The sequence below is a fragment of the Muntiacus reevesi genome, chromosome X, assembly GCF_963930625.1.
Source record: "Muntiacus reevesi chromosome X, mMunRee1.1, whole genome shotgun sequence".
In the NCBI taxonomy this organism is placed as follows: domain Eukaryota; kingdom Metazoa; phylum Chordata; class Mammalia; order Artiodactyla; family Cervidae; genus Muntiacus; species Muntiacus reevesi.
The window spans coordinates 52,013,292-52,028,650 of record NC_089271.1 but is presented as its reverse complement, the minus strand read 5'-3'; the positions used below and the strand labels follow the sequence as shown (position 1 = coordinate 52,028,650).

The following is a 15,359-nucleotide window of genomic DNA, read 5'->3' as shown; positions in this document are numbered from 1 at the left end:
AGGAGCAGACCACCCCCCCCCCCAGCTCACACCCACAGAGGGTGTGCTGGAATAGCAGGGCTAAGGAATCTAGTACCGTCTCAGAACATAGCATTGGGTGATCGGTGACTGGTCACCTTTGGGGTCACAGAGACAGGGGTGTGAACACTCCTGGGGCCACATAGACAGGAGCGTGATGCCCACATGAAGCAGCATACACTGTTAACAGCCTTAGTTACTCAGATGGGGGTCTGGGCTTTCCAGAAGTCACACACACTGGACACTGCATACTTTTGGAGTCACACAGAGTGGAGTATAGACACTTCTGGGGTCAGATTGGCTAGTGTGTCGATATGGTTGCAGTCAAACAAACTAGACTGTGGATGGTCCTGGGGTCAGCAGATTGGTATGTGTACCTTGCTGAGCTCAAACACACTAGGGAGTGGATACTCCTGAGTCACCTGGACTGGTTAGTAGATATTCATAGGGTTATACATACTGGGGTGTGGACACCTCTGAGGTCAGATAGCCTGAGGCATGGACACCCTTGGATTTGCACAGATTGTAGTGTGGAGCCTCTAGGGTCACTCAGACTGGGATGTGTGCTTCTAGGATCAGACAGCCTAAGGTGTAGGCAACTGTGAGGTCACACAGAGTGGGTGTGGAGAGACATGGGGCCACAATGATGGGGGTTTGGACACTCCTGGAATCACATAGGCTGGAGCATGGACAGATATGAGGGTGCTCAGAGGCATGAACAGTCCAAGGATCACAGAGGGTTTGGGACACTCTGGAAGTTAAACACACTGGGGAGTGGACACCTAAAATCACACATGTTGTGGACTGGACTCTCCTCAGGTTGCACAGACTGGAGTGTGAGCATCCATGGTGTCCCACAGAGGCGAGGACACTCCTGGGGTCATAGTGACTGAGGCTAGGACAGTCCTATGGTCACATAGCCTGTGTTATAGACATCACTGAAGTCTCAGTGAAAGGGTACAGACATTCTTGTGGTCAAAGAAGTGATGAGTTGGTACCCCTTGGGCTAGGGACTGAGGGTGTATACTCCTTTGGTCACACGGAGTGGTTAATGGATACTCCTCAGTATAGACTGGGGAGTGGACTCTGCTGAGGTCACAGGCTGTGGTGTGTGTGGCTCTGGGGTCACATATATGTGTATTTAGACCCTCATAGGGTCACACACATTGGGGAATGGACATTTGTGGAGTCATACACGGTGGGGAGTCAACAGTTCTGGGGTCACTCATATAGGGTTTGAACACTCAGAATCTCAGGGACTTGGATGTGAACACTGCTGGTGTGACACAGCTTTGGGGGTGGGCACTCCTGGGGTCACACATACTCTGTGCTGTGTGCTTTGTCACTCAGTCGTGTCTGGCTCTTTGCAGCCCATTGGACTGCAGCCTGCCAGGCTCCACTGTCAATGAGATTTTTCAAGCAAAAATATTGAAATGAGTTACCATTTCCTTCTCCAAGGGATCTTCCCAACCTAGGAACTGAACCCATGTCTCCAGTGTCTCTTGCATTGCAGGTGGATTCTTTACCCACTGAGCCATTGGGGAAGCCCGAATGCATATTAACTCATTGTGTAGATGGAATTCTTCAGGCAAGAATACTGGAGTGGGCTGCCATTTACTTCTCCAGATCTGTGGGGATAACTTATTTCCCACCTCCTTTGCCAAGACATTTTGAGGATGAAGTGACATTCTCAAGTTAAAACTGCTTTGTAACGTGAAGTACAAGGCTGAAGATTTTTCCTAAAATTCAAAGCACAGAACTGGTTGGTCCAGTGCGTGGCGCAAGGAGCTGGGAGAGTGGACACCAAGTTTGTAATCATGGATCTAACTGTGTGACCTTGAACAATTCACTTGCTTGGCCCAGCCTGAGATTCCTGGGGACCACACCCATCTGACAGGGAGTCATGGTGACAGATGGCTGTCCCCAAAAATCATGCTTCATCATCCCTAGTGTTGAGCTACTGCAAAGCAGCTGCCCAGGTATAAATTACATTTCCCACACCTTTTGCACAGAAATGGGGTCATATTGAGAGGGTAACAAGCAGGAAGGCCAGGGGTCTCCAAGTGGAGGAAATAGGCTGTAAGTGTCAGACATTTTTCTCTCTCTTAAACAGCAGGAGGAAAAAACTAGCAATATTTTTTCCTTCTCTATACAAATTTAAAAGGAGGTTTCTCTTCAAATACTGTGTTGCCATGACACCTGGTTTCACCTGAAGCTAACTATTCTCAAACCTTGAGTTAACCAATACATTTTTCTTATGGAAATGTTTGTCTTAAGCTATGTTAATGTGCTATGCAATTTACCCCAGACTCTATCTTCAAGCCAAATGGCTCAGAACCTACTTGACAAACCAGTATGTTTTACTCAGATATTGTTCCCCTAATCTATGTAAATGAAACTATTTGTATGGTAATCTGCCCTTCTACAAGATTCGAGTCAATCGTTTTATGGCCTGGGATGAATCATCTGGTGCCAAGATTAACACAAAATGCAATTTATGGATGAGGGGCCTGGTGCCATTCTGAGTTTTAAGACATTCCTTTCTTTTCTTTAACAGACTGCTAGTGACTTCTATAACATCCAGCTGAAGACTAGCAGGGGGGTACTTTTTCTGCCCCCCCCTTCTGATGCCTATGTCAGAAGCTTTCTCTATCTCCTTTATACTTTAATAAAACTTTATTACACAAAAGCTCTGAGCGATCCAACCTCACCTCTGGCCCCAGATTGAATTCATCTCCTCCAGAGGCCAAGAATCCCGGCGTCTTATCATTTAGCCACAACCTTTCAATATGGCCAGTCCTACTGAATGGAGCTTGAGCTAAAATGATGTGTATACTTAACAAACAGTCATGTTTTCTTCATGTGCCTTTTGTTCATCTTTTGGACGTCGAGAGGCCCAAGAGAGGGACGTCAGTTTACAAGGAGCCTGGGGTCCTCTGCCACTACTTGGAAGTCCACCTATGAACCAGGAAAACAGGTATTAGTTTGTGATGCTTATTATTGTGTGACATCACTGGCATTGGGGTGTTGGTTTGTTACTGTGGAGAATTCATTCCTGAACACACACACAATGCTGTGTGGATTGAATCCTCTGTGGAAATGGGCTCTGCAAGCTGAGAAGCCCATGGACAGGGCAGCCTTCTTCCCGGAGACCTCCTGGCTTCTAGGAGCTGCTTGTCCTTCTTTTATAGCAGACACAGCTCTGGCAAGCAGGAGGGGATAGGAGGGCATTTGCATCTCCAAGTTGGACACCAGCTCCACTGCTGGGGGTGGAGTGACCCTGGACATTTCTGGTGGCTGCTAACATTTTTTGGCTTGTGGCCCCATCACTCCAGTGTCTTCCTCCATGGTCATAATGCCACCTCCTTTGTATGTGCATCTCCTCTTCTGTCTGTCTCAAATCTCTCTCAGGCTCCCTCTTATAAGGACACTTGTGGTTACATTTAGAGCCCATCAGATAATCAAGATAATCTCCCTGTCTCTAGATCCTTCACTTAATCACATCTACAAAGTCTTTTTTTTGCCATGTAAATAATTGTCACAAGTTTCAAGAAGTAGGAGGTAGATAATTTTCTAGGGCTGTTAGTTAGACTGGGTTTTCCAGGTGGCGCTAATGGAAAAGAACCCACTTGCCAATGCAAGAGACCTAAGAGACATGGGTTGGATCCCTGGGTCGTGAAGATTCCCTGGAGAAGGGCATGGCAACCCACTCCAGTCTTCTTTCCAGGAAGATCCCATGGACAGAGGAGCCTGGTGGGCTACAGTCCATAGGGTTGCAAAGAGTCAGACATGACTGAAGCGATTTAGCAAGCAGGCATGCATTAATTAGCCTTCAATAGTTAAGGATGGCAGAAAGGAGCCCTTGGGGGAGTGACATCTTGGTTGAAATCTAAAGGATATGAAGTTAACCAAGCAGAAGAAGGGGAGACAGAATGTGCCAGCAACATGTGTCAAGCTCTTAGAGATGAGAACAAACAATGCTTTTTTTTTTTATTTACAGAAAAGAAAATCAAATTTATTTACTGGAAAACTAGAATTAATAAAAATTAGCAAATACACACACAAAAAATGTACACACAGCAGCAGCACTATGTATGGACTCACATAGGAGAAAATCAGTGCTCCAAAAACACTCAACATGGCTTGTCAGTTAAAGGAAAAAAAATCCACATGTGCACACACACATACACACTCATGCACACTCACACACATGCACAAGCACACAAAAAACAGCAAAAAAATAGAACTCAGTATTTTTCAACAGTACACTCAATCTACAACAAACAGAATTTCAGAATTACATTACAATCCTTCCTTTTTTAATACAAAAGATGCCCATCTTGGGTGTAAATATCTATATTTTTCAGTGGTTTACTGTTGACTTATTTTTAAATATATTAGTGTTATTACATACAACCATTTCTTGTATTTAATAGCCTTTCCTTTTATTTACTGTCATGTATCTAGCTTCCACCTACCAAAAGTTCTGGTTGATAGGCAGACAGGTGCCTTATTCTCTGGGAAATTGAATGCAATGGTTTTAAACACTGGCCAGAAAATGTTTCATTGCCATTTTAACACATGGAAATAGTTACACTAATGTGTAAATTGCCATTTACTGCAAAAAGCTGTGCAATGCTGATGTCAAAGACTAGGCAGTCACTGTTCATAATGGCTGTTGCAATTCCCTCATGAATAGATCAAGGAATGGCTTCCCAAGCCAATTGCTGCCTATGTGCTTTTAACTCAAGTTGATAAGCAAACTTTTCAGCTTGCTTGGGTGTTCCTATCGCTGTACAATTGCAAAGAATTGCTGGTGACCATCGTAGTTTTCCTGTTTCTCCAAGACTAGCATGAAGTGAAAGTCAAAACAGGACTCCACCAGCACCCAGTCAACAGCACCAGGAAGATTAATGTCTATAGCAAAGAAAACTATATCCTCTCCCTGTAGGGTTGTCATGGACTCATGGTCATGCATAAGATGTGGCACAACAGCATCCAGAGAGCCTTGCCATTTATAGGCAACACCAGGGAATGGACAGGAACAAGGCCTAAACTCACAGAGCTCTTCATGGTCTGCTTTTTCTGTGTATGGCAGAGTTAGTTCACATCCAGAAGAGGCATATGTACAAGGGAAAAGTACTGAATTGGCCACTTTATCCATAGCCAAGTTGCAAGTGGATCCCAATGGGCTCCGGCAAGTCAGACAGTGTGTGAGCTTTCGGCAACAGTTGTGACAAACAAGATGGCCACTCTGACAGGGAAGAATGGGTGGTAACACATAGTCAAAGCAGACCGGACACTCATAAAAGACTCGCCAGGCCACTGTTGGCCGCAGCGGTGCCAGTCAGGGCAAGCATGCTCTGGGAGGACGGTGCACACATTGAGGTTCCAGTAGGTACTGCTGGTGCAGCCTTAGGACTCATTTCTGTGGGCAGAGAGCAAACCTCAGATCTGGGCCCTGGCTCAAAAGTTCTCCGTCGCCAGCGCCAACAGCCACCACCGTGGGCAGCGCCAAAGCCTCTTCCTCAGGCCAACACCGAGAGGACACACTGGGTCGCTGCTGTCACTCGACAGTGTGCCCCTCAGTGGCCGCCCCAGCTCTCCCTGGTCGCCACAGTTTTGCACATCATTGAACCCCGCCGTGCGCTCCCGCTAAATAACACACACAATGACGGCAGTCGTCAGGAGCCGTGACCTCGCGCATGCTGGTGGCTGGAAGGTGACTGAGAACAAACATTATTTTTAAAAGTATGTTTATTTATTTGACTGCCTTGGGCCCTAGTTGCATGACAGGGAATCTCTGATCTTCATTGCGGCATGTGGGATCTGTTTAGCATTGTCCTGTGAAATCAAGTTCCCTGACTGGAGATTGAACCCAGGACCTCTGCTTAGAGCACAGAGTCTTAGCCACTGGACCACCAGGGAAATGCTAAGCACAAACAATTTCAACCTGGGGAAACCAAGCCGTTTAAGGTAGCAGACCAGCCTGTCAAACAATAGGCACATTGCCAAGGCCCAGGTTAGCCCAGCCAGGCAGAGGGAAGAGAAGGAAATAGGCAACCTGGCAATATCCTGGTGCAGCTCCATAGTCGTGTGTAATGGACAGGCTGAGGGCTGGCCTGTGCCTCTCACCAGACCTGGAAACTTGGGCCGCCAGCCCCTACTCACGCACTCAGGAAGGCAGGTCTCTGGACCACAGTGTCCCCCCAGCACAGGTCAGTGAGGACTGACAGTGGTTAAGAAACTGGCTTCTAGAGTTGGGTGACCTGGGACCCCTGGCAGGATGGCCTTGTGCAGTTTACTTATCCTCTCTGGAGCGCCCTCTCCTCTTTCTTGTACTCCAGGTAGTAAGTGTTTGCAAATGTTAGTAATTATGAATACCAAGAGATATTATGAGCCTTGATATTTCAGGGGAGAGAGGTAAGAAGAATGCAGGGCCTCTAGGCCTGTATTCAGGGCGCCAGAGCTCACTTCCTCTTTTGTAAGCTGATTTAGTCTCTTATTGGTCAAGCTGGTTCAAGTTGGCTTCTGTTACTTGTAAACAAAAGCATTTTATCTGATAAAGGTTTTTCTTTTTTCTTTTTTTTTACTTAGAGAATTAAGAAAAATTTTAAAGTGGAGGGTGTTGTGATGAAAAATTTAGCTGAAGTTCAGCAGTTTTTTTTTTTTTTTTTACATTTTGCATTTGCAGCAGGTAGAATGATGCCCTTTCCTCTCAAAGATGTCTCAGTCCTAATTCCCAGAACCTGTGAATATGTTAGGAATTCCCAGGTGGCACTAGTGCCACAGATCCCACCTGCCAATGCAGGAGATGTAAGAGATATGGGTTCGGTCGCTGGGTTGGGAAGATCTCCTGGAGGAGGCATGGCAACCCACTCCAGTATTCTTGCCTGGAGAATCCCATGGACAGAGGAGGCAGATGGGCTACATTCCATAGGGTCGCACGGAATCGGACAGAACTGAAGGGACTGAGCATGCATGCACATGAATATGGTGCATTATGTGGTAAAAGAAAAATCAAGGTTTCAGATGGAATTAAGGTTGTAAATCAAGTGACCTTAAAATAGGGAGAGTATCATGGATTATCTGGTGGACCCAATGTAATCACAGGGGTCCTTCAAAGTGAAGAGGGAGTCAGAATCGATAAGATGGGAGAACTCAGCTGAAGCTATTAGCTTTCAAGATGGAGGAAGTAGGTCAGGAACTGAGGAATGCAGGGGCCTCTGAAAGCTGGAAAAGGCAAGAATACACAATTTCCCTTAGAGCATCTAGAAAGGAACACAGGCCTGCCAACGCCTTGATTGGAGGCCAGTGAGACCCGTGTCATGTTCATTGCCAAAGCCATAGCCACCACTGAGCAATCTGTGCATCCCAGATGTGGGCTCCTCAGAGCCAAGCAGCACAGCCCAGATCTAGCCTACTCCTTCCTCCTCTTTCCACATTGTAGACAAATAGATAAAATTTGTGCCTGGCTATTCTGGGCTGAACTGTTTTCTTCCCAAATTCAAATGTTGAAGCCCTAGTCCCCAGTAGCTCAGAAGGTGGTCATAACTGGAGATATGGCCTTTAAATGGGTGATTAAGTTAAAATGAGGTTGAGTGGGCCCTAATCCACTCTGACTGATATCCTTTTAAGAAGGGCAAGATTAGGACAGCAATAACACAGAAAGACCAGTTGAAGACACAATGAGTAGGTGGTCATTTGCAAGCCAAGGAGAGAGGCCTCAGGAGAAACTAACCATGCCAGCACTTAGATTTGGGGCTTTTAGCCTCTGGAATTGTGAGAAAATACATTTCTGATGTGTCAGCCACTCATCTGTGATATTCTGTTATGGTAGTCGGAGAAGACAAATACACTGACATTACCTGCTACTTTGCTCCAAAGAAACAACTTCTGTGTGATAATAATTTCAAAATATGTTCTGAGTCAGTTCAGTTCAGTTGCTCAGTCGTGTCTTGACTCTTTGCGACCCCATGGACTGCAGCACCCCAGGCTTCCCTGTCCATCACCAACTCCCGGAGTTTACTCAAACTCATGTCCATTGAGTCGGTGATGCCATCCAACCATCTCATCCTCTGTCTTCCCCTTCTCCCGCCTTCAGTCTTTCCCAGCATCAGGGTCTTTTCCAATGAGTCAGTTCTTCGCATCAGGTGGCCAAAGTATTGGAGCTTCAGCATCAGTCCTTCCAATGACTATTCAGGACTGATTTCCTTTAGAATGGACTGATTGGGTCTCTTAGAAGTCTAAGGGACTCTCAAGAGTCCTTTCCAACACCACAGTTTGAAAGCATCAATTCTTCGACTTTCAGCTTTCTTTTTAATCCAGCTCTCACATCCATACATGACTATTGGAAAAATCATAGCTTTGACTAGATGGACCTTTGTTGGCAAAGTAATGTCTTTGCTTTTTAATATGCTGCCTAGGTTGGTCTTAACTTTTCTTCCCAGGAGCGAGTGTCTTTTAATTTCATGGCTGAAGTCACCATCTGCAGTGATTTTGGAGCCCCACAAAATAAACTGTTCTGAGAGGGCTGATTTAATTCCTCAAAGATACTTCATTTTCAATGTCTTATAACTTCTCAGCAAACCTGTGAATCTGTGGTAGATCAGAATGGTGCTTATGACTCCTCATTTGACAGAAAACACAGGCCTATGGGGAACATAAGACTTGACCAAAGTCACACGTTTGCATACGGCTCCCCAGACACCAGTCCTGAACATGGCATAGGAATGCTGAGATCAGGGGACAAGAAATACACGACTCTGTCTAGAACAGAGTCCATCACATCAACAGTTTTCTTCTGGAAGTATCACATTTGATTTTGGCCCTGATCTCTAAGATGTCCTCATCATGTTCAGAGAGCATTTTTAAAATTTATTTTATTTTATTTTAATAATTATTTATTTTTGGCTGTGCTGGGTGTTCATCGCTGTGAGTAGGCTTTCTCTAGTTGTGGTGATAGAGGACTGCTCTCTAGTTGCAGTGTGTTGGCTCCTCATTCCAGTGGCTTCTCTTGTTGCAGAGCACAGGTTCTAGAGGTGTGGGCTTCAGTGGTTGTAGCACATGGGCTTAGTTGCCCAAGAGCTTGTGGAATCTTCCCAGACCAGGGATGGAATTCGTGTCTCCTGCAATGGCAGGTGGACTTTCAACCACTAGGGAAATCAAAAAATAAGTAGTTTTATATTGAGCTATAGTTGATTTGCAATGCTGTGTTAGTTTAAGGTGTACAGCAAAGAAATTCAGTTATATATTTACTTATATTGATTCTTCTTCCAATTCTTTTCCCATTTAGTTTATTAAGGTTATTGAGCAGAGTGAGGCAACATTTTATATTAAGAAAAGCATTGAAAACCTTTTTTTAAAAATTTGCTAATGGTAATTTGATGGGCACAAAATCAAACTGAACCCTTCCTGGCTCTCCCTCATTAACTCAAGGTTATGAAATTTTCATGGATTTTTAAAACAAATTCATATTAATTAGAATATAACTCAATTTTAAAATGAGGATCCAGCTGCCAGTATTGCTATTAGGTCATTTTTTAAGTTGAGAAAATATTCACCAATCATACTTGGGCTTACAGTTGCCTGTGCAATGGTGAGGTCAGTGGGCATGCAGGGCCCTCAGACATCACCTTGCAAGCCAGGTGGAGAAAGGCTCCAAGGACCTGCCTGAGAGCCATTGCTCCATGTTGGGTGAGAAGATTGGGGAAGCTAGTTTCAACCTTCGAGCTGGCATTTGGCAGACACTTGCCTACATTTCTCCATGACCCCTCATGTTTGCAGAGAACCTGGTTGGAAGGTGAAAGTGAAGATGGAGTAGAAGTGGTTGCCCCAGCATGTCCCAAACTCCAGTGCTTCCAGTGTTCAGCATTTTCATGAATGAAGCCAGATAGGCAGTGGTCTCTGGAGGCACTGGGGACCCCATGTCCCATCTAGCGGGGCAGCCACTACCTAGCTCTCTTATATGGCTGCTGTACATGTGGCCAGATCTTCTGATATCTCAACAGAAACCAGATACTGCGGTCTAGTAGAGGATCTTTTACTAGTTGGTCACTAGTTAAAATTTTCAAAATCCTTTGCATCCAGTAGACTAGTGGCCAAAAGATTTGAACTGGCCCATTACAGAAGAGCTGCCCAAATGTTCAATAACCATGTTGAAGAGAAAAGTTAAAATTTTACATAACCTTCTGCTCCTTCTTGTCTCTGTAACTCAGCTTGCTCCTTGCAAAGTCTGGGTCATGTAGGTCACATGATCTCAGAAAGTGGGGACTTAACAATACTAAGAACTGGATCTTACCTCACTCACCCTTGTCCTGCTCTTTGCAATTGCCCAGCCCCTGCAAACTCATGCCCATCCGTGTAAAGGTCAGGCATCCCCCTCCCCATCTTGACTGCTGTTCCTGCATGTGCGAAACCCCTTAGTTCAAACCAGCCTATTAACACCTGTTGCCCAGTATAGTCTGTCTATAAAAACTCTGTAATCCCTTTGTTCAGTGCTCAGAGCTTGGAGTGTTAACTCCTCTGGGTCCACTGGCGTAATAAACCTGAGTTCTCCAACTCTTCGAGTGTGGTGCTTGGTTTCTCAAGTACTGGTTTCTGCAACAATGTGAAAGGTATTCAACCTCATTATTCATTAGGGAAATGAAAATTAAAACCAAAAGAAGAACTTCACATTAGACTGGCAAAAAAGAAAAAATATTTTAATGTAATTCTTTCTACACTGTTGGTGGGAGGGCCAAATGAGGCAATCACTTTGGAAGCCATTTGAAATTCTTTAGGAAAGATTAAAGGGATACATCCTCCATGATCCAGAGATGACACTCTTTGCTGCACACTGAGTGGACTGTGTACCCAATGGAATGCTACAGTGTGATGAGGAGGAATATTACAGCTACATGCAACAACACATATGCATCTCGTAGACATACAGTTGAGAAAAAGAAGCAAGACACTAAAAATATCTAATGTATTAGTTCATTTATATCCTATTCAAAACATGCATAGCTAAACTCTGTCTTTATGTTCACACATGTGAATGGTAAGGAAAAAGAAATGCAAGGCAATCATGACCACAGAAGTCAGGGGAGTGGTTCTGTCTAGAGAGAGGACCATACACTTGGGAAGTGTCCCACCACGGGTCTCTGTGGTCCTGGCCATGCTCTATTTCAGTGGCCAGTGACTATAACCTGTGAGCAGAGTCTTTTCTGCTGCCTGTATGTGTATAGCCATGAGCTACAAACAGTGAAAGTTTTTAATTTACCTTTTAAAATTATAAAAAATGAAAAAAAATTATAAAAAATGAATTTAACAACTTTTGTGATACATGAAAAATACAGGAATTTCAAATTTCAGTTTGCATGAATAAAGTTTTATTGCAACAACCACCATCCTTCATTGACCTATTGTCTATGGCTACTTTCATGGTAATGACACAGTTGATTGGTGTGACAGAGACCATATGGTGTCTTGCAAAGCCTCAAATATTTATTATCTGGTCCTTTACAGAAGAATTTACTGACATCTTCTAGCTCTATTTCTTCACTTAACAGGCAGTTTCATTTGTGTTTATACTGCTGTGCAGTATAAATCTGATGAAACCCATTGTGTGTATGTGTGTATAAGTTTGTGTGGTGTCTGGTGCCAAGGTTTGGGGCAGGCTTGTCAGGAATCCTATATATACAGGGCCTGTCCTGTATTTATTTTGTCCATGTCCCGGCATTGCCTTTGTCAGGATACCCCAAATCCTGTATATAGTTTTTATTTCTACGTTGAATTACAAAAACTGGACCTGTGTGTCTCTCGACAAGAATACTGGAGTGGGTTGCCATTTCCAACTCCAGGAGATCTTCCCACCCAGGGATCAAACTTCAGTCTCTTGCATCTCCTGTATTGGCAGGCAGATTCTTTACCACTAGCGCCACCTGGGAAACTCACAAAAACTGCACAGTTGGAGCCATTTTTCTGCCATAGTAATTGGTTCTTTGCCTTTTCCCTTGTGTCCCTCAGCATGTGGGATCTCAGTTTCCCTGCCAGGGATCAAACTTGTGCTCCCTGCATTGGAAGCATGGAGTCTTAACCACTGGACCACAAGGGAAATTCCAGTATTTGCTTCTTAAATCGCTAACAGGGCAACACTACTGAAAATCATACCTCTCCAAATAAAGATCTGGAAAATCTCTTACAGTCGCTCCTGCAGATTTGAGGGAGGAAAGACCAAAAAGGGTGACTGAGAATGAAAAATACACACTGCAGAAAGGAAAAGGCTGTTTTGTGGGCAAAGTCTCAAGTTGTGACCAGGTAATCACTGTTTAGATATAACTTCAGCTGTGTGCACGTGCTTGGAAAATCAGCCAGCCAAGAATAGCCTCACCCCAGGGATTATATTCGTGAGACTTGGCACATCAACGACAGGCCCAAGCTTCAAAAAGTGGGCAAACCATCTGAACAGGCAAATTACAGAAGACATTACAAATGTCCAATAAATGTGAAAGATGTTCAACCTCATAAATTGCAGAAAAATGCAAATTAAAACCACAATAAGGAAGGTCACATAATATCAGATAGTAAAAAGAAAGGAAAAGAAAAAAATTCAAGATAATTCTTTGTGCACTGCTGGTGGGAGTGTAAAATGATTGAAGCATTTTGGAAAACCATTTGGAATTGAAAGGTTTCTGCTAAAAAAGAAAAAAAAAAAAAAAAAAAAGGTTTCTGCTGAGCCGTGAAAGATTCTGGGATTCTTGGCCTCCGGAGGAGAGGGATTCAATCCAGGGCCAGTGATGAGGCTTGATTGCACAGAACTTTTGTGTAATAAAATTTTCAGTTCAGTTCAGTTGCATAGTTGTGTGACTCTTTGTGACCCCATGGACTGCAGCATGCCAGGCTTCCCTGTCCATCACCAAGTTTGAGCTTGCTCAAACTCATGTCCATCGAGTCAATGATGCCATCCAACCATCTCATACTCTGTCATCCCCTTGTCTTCCTGCCTTTAATCTTGCCCAACTTCAGGGTCTTTTCTAATGAGTCAGTTCTTCACATCAGGTGGCCAAAGTATTGAAGTTTCAGCTTCAGTATCAATTTTATTAAAGTATAAAAGAGATAGAGAAAGCTGCTGACATACACATCAGGAGGGGGCAGAAAGAGTGCCCCCTGCTAGACTTTAGAAGGAAGTTATATACGTACTAGCAGGCTGCTAATTAGAGAAAGGAAATGCCTCAAAACACAGACAGTGGCACCAGGCCCCTCACCCACAACAACATTGGCACAAGGTGAGTCATCCCAGGCCATAAAACGATTGACATGTATCTTGAAGAAAGGCAGGTTTCCAAGCAAATACATAGTCTCATTAACACAGATTAGGAGAACAATTTTATGAGTAAAGCATACTGATTTGTTAAGCCATTATGGGTTCTGAACCAACTTGAAGAAAGACAGAGTCTAGGGTAAATACATAGTTCATTAACATAGCTTAAGAAAAACATTTCCATAAGAAAAACACATTGGTAAGTTCAAGGTTTGAGAAAAATTAAGTTCAGTTGTTGGAACAAGCTGTTGTCATGGCAACACAGAATTCTAAAAGAAACTTTTTAATTTTGTATAGAGAAGGGAAAAAAACACTTGTAGTTTGTTTGCTCCATCTGGGGGCCTCTAGCCTTCCTGGCTGTTACCCTCTCAGAATCATTTAAGAAAGTTTAAATATACGCGTTTTCTGTGATCCAGAAATTCCGCTTCTCCAGGCACACTGGAGAAAGGGTAAACAAACTGTGGAATAATATACCCAATCAATTATCCCTGGGTGACAAATGCCGAGTCCTAAGAGTCAGGCAGTCAAAAATCCTGAATACTAGCCAATCAGAGACAACCCCACGCTTCTATCCAACAGGCAATCAGCAAGTGCTCACTCCCAGAGCCTGTTCTAAAGTGGACAGTTGAGAGCAAACTTACTCCAGTCATTGCAGGAACAGGCTACATGTCCATTGATGCCTCCACATTCCTGCTTCTCATGTCTGCCATCCCTAGACCTCAGCTCCTTTGAACCTTCTCAAAACTCTAGCTTCATTCGGGAAATCTGTGCCTTGTAAAGCACAGCTTGCCCTCACAGGTAAACGTGAAGTTCACCTTATTTGAACAAAGCTAGTGGAGGTGACGAAATTCCAACTGAGTTATTTCAAATCCTAAAAGATGATGCTGTTAAAATGTTGCATTCAATATGCCCGCAAATTTGGAAAACTCAGCAGTGGCCACAGGACTGGAAAAGGTCAGTTTTCATTCTGATCCCAAATGACAATGCCAAAGGATGTTCAAATTACTGTACAATTGCACTCATTTCATATGCTAACAAGATTATGCTCAAAATCCTTCAAGCTAGGCTTCAGCAGTACATGATCCAAGAAGTACCAGATGTATGAACTGGATTTAGAAAAGGCAGAAGTATCAGAGATCAAATTGCCAGCATGCACTGGATCCTAGAAAAAGCATGGAAGTTCCCCCAAAATCATCTATTTCTGCTTCATTGACTACCCTAAAACCTTTGACTGTGTGGATCACAACAAACTGTGGACAATTCTTAAAGAGATGGGAATACCAGACCACCTTTCCTGTCTCCTGAGAAACCTGTATGCAGAACACGAAGCAACAGTTAGAACCAGATGTGCAAGAATGGGCTGGTTCAAAATCAGGAAAGGATTATGTCAAGGCTGTATATTGTCACCCTGCTTATTTAACTTTATGCAGTATGAATCATATGAAATGCTGGGCTGAATGACTCACAAGCTGGAATCAAGATTGCTGGGAGAAATATCAGTAACCTCAGATATGCAGATGACACCACCTTAATGGCAGAAATCGAAGAGAAATTAATGAGCCTCTGATGAAATTGAAAGCGGACAGTGAAAGAGCTGGCTTAAAACTCCACATTCAAAAAGACTAAGATCATGGCATACAGTCCCATCACTTCCTTGCAAATAGATGGGCAAAAAATGGAAACAGTGACAGACTTTATTTTCTTGGGCTCCCAAATCACTATGAACAGTGACTGCAGCCATGAAATTAAAAGACACTTGCTCCTCGAGGGAAAGCTGTGACAAAGCTAGACAGCATATTAGCAAGCTGAGACATCACTTGGCTGACAAAGGTCCGTATACTCAAAGAGACGGTTTTCCCAGTGGTCATGTACAGACGTGAGCTTTGGACCGTAAAGAAGGCTGAGCACCGAAGAACTGATGCTTTCGAACTGTGGTGCTGAAGAAGACTCTTGAGAGTCCCTTGGACTGCAAGGAGATCAAACCAGTCAATCTGAAAGGAAATCAGTCCTGGATATCCATCATAAGGACTGATGCTGA

At 43.9% G+C, this 15,359-nt stretch overlaps 1 long non-coding RNA gene and 1 pseudogene across 1 annotated transcript in view; one reads left to right on the top strand and one right to left on the bottom strand.

Moving 5' to 3' along the window:
* Positions 1 to 15,359, top strand: part of LOC136154802 (uncharacterized) — a 184,444-nt gene that overhangs the window by 34,541 nt on the left and 134,544 nt on the right. The window lies entirely within an intron of this gene.
* LOC136154083 (E3 ubiquitin-protein ligase SIAH1-like) lies at positions 4,593 to 5,597 on the bottom strand (annotated as a pseudogene).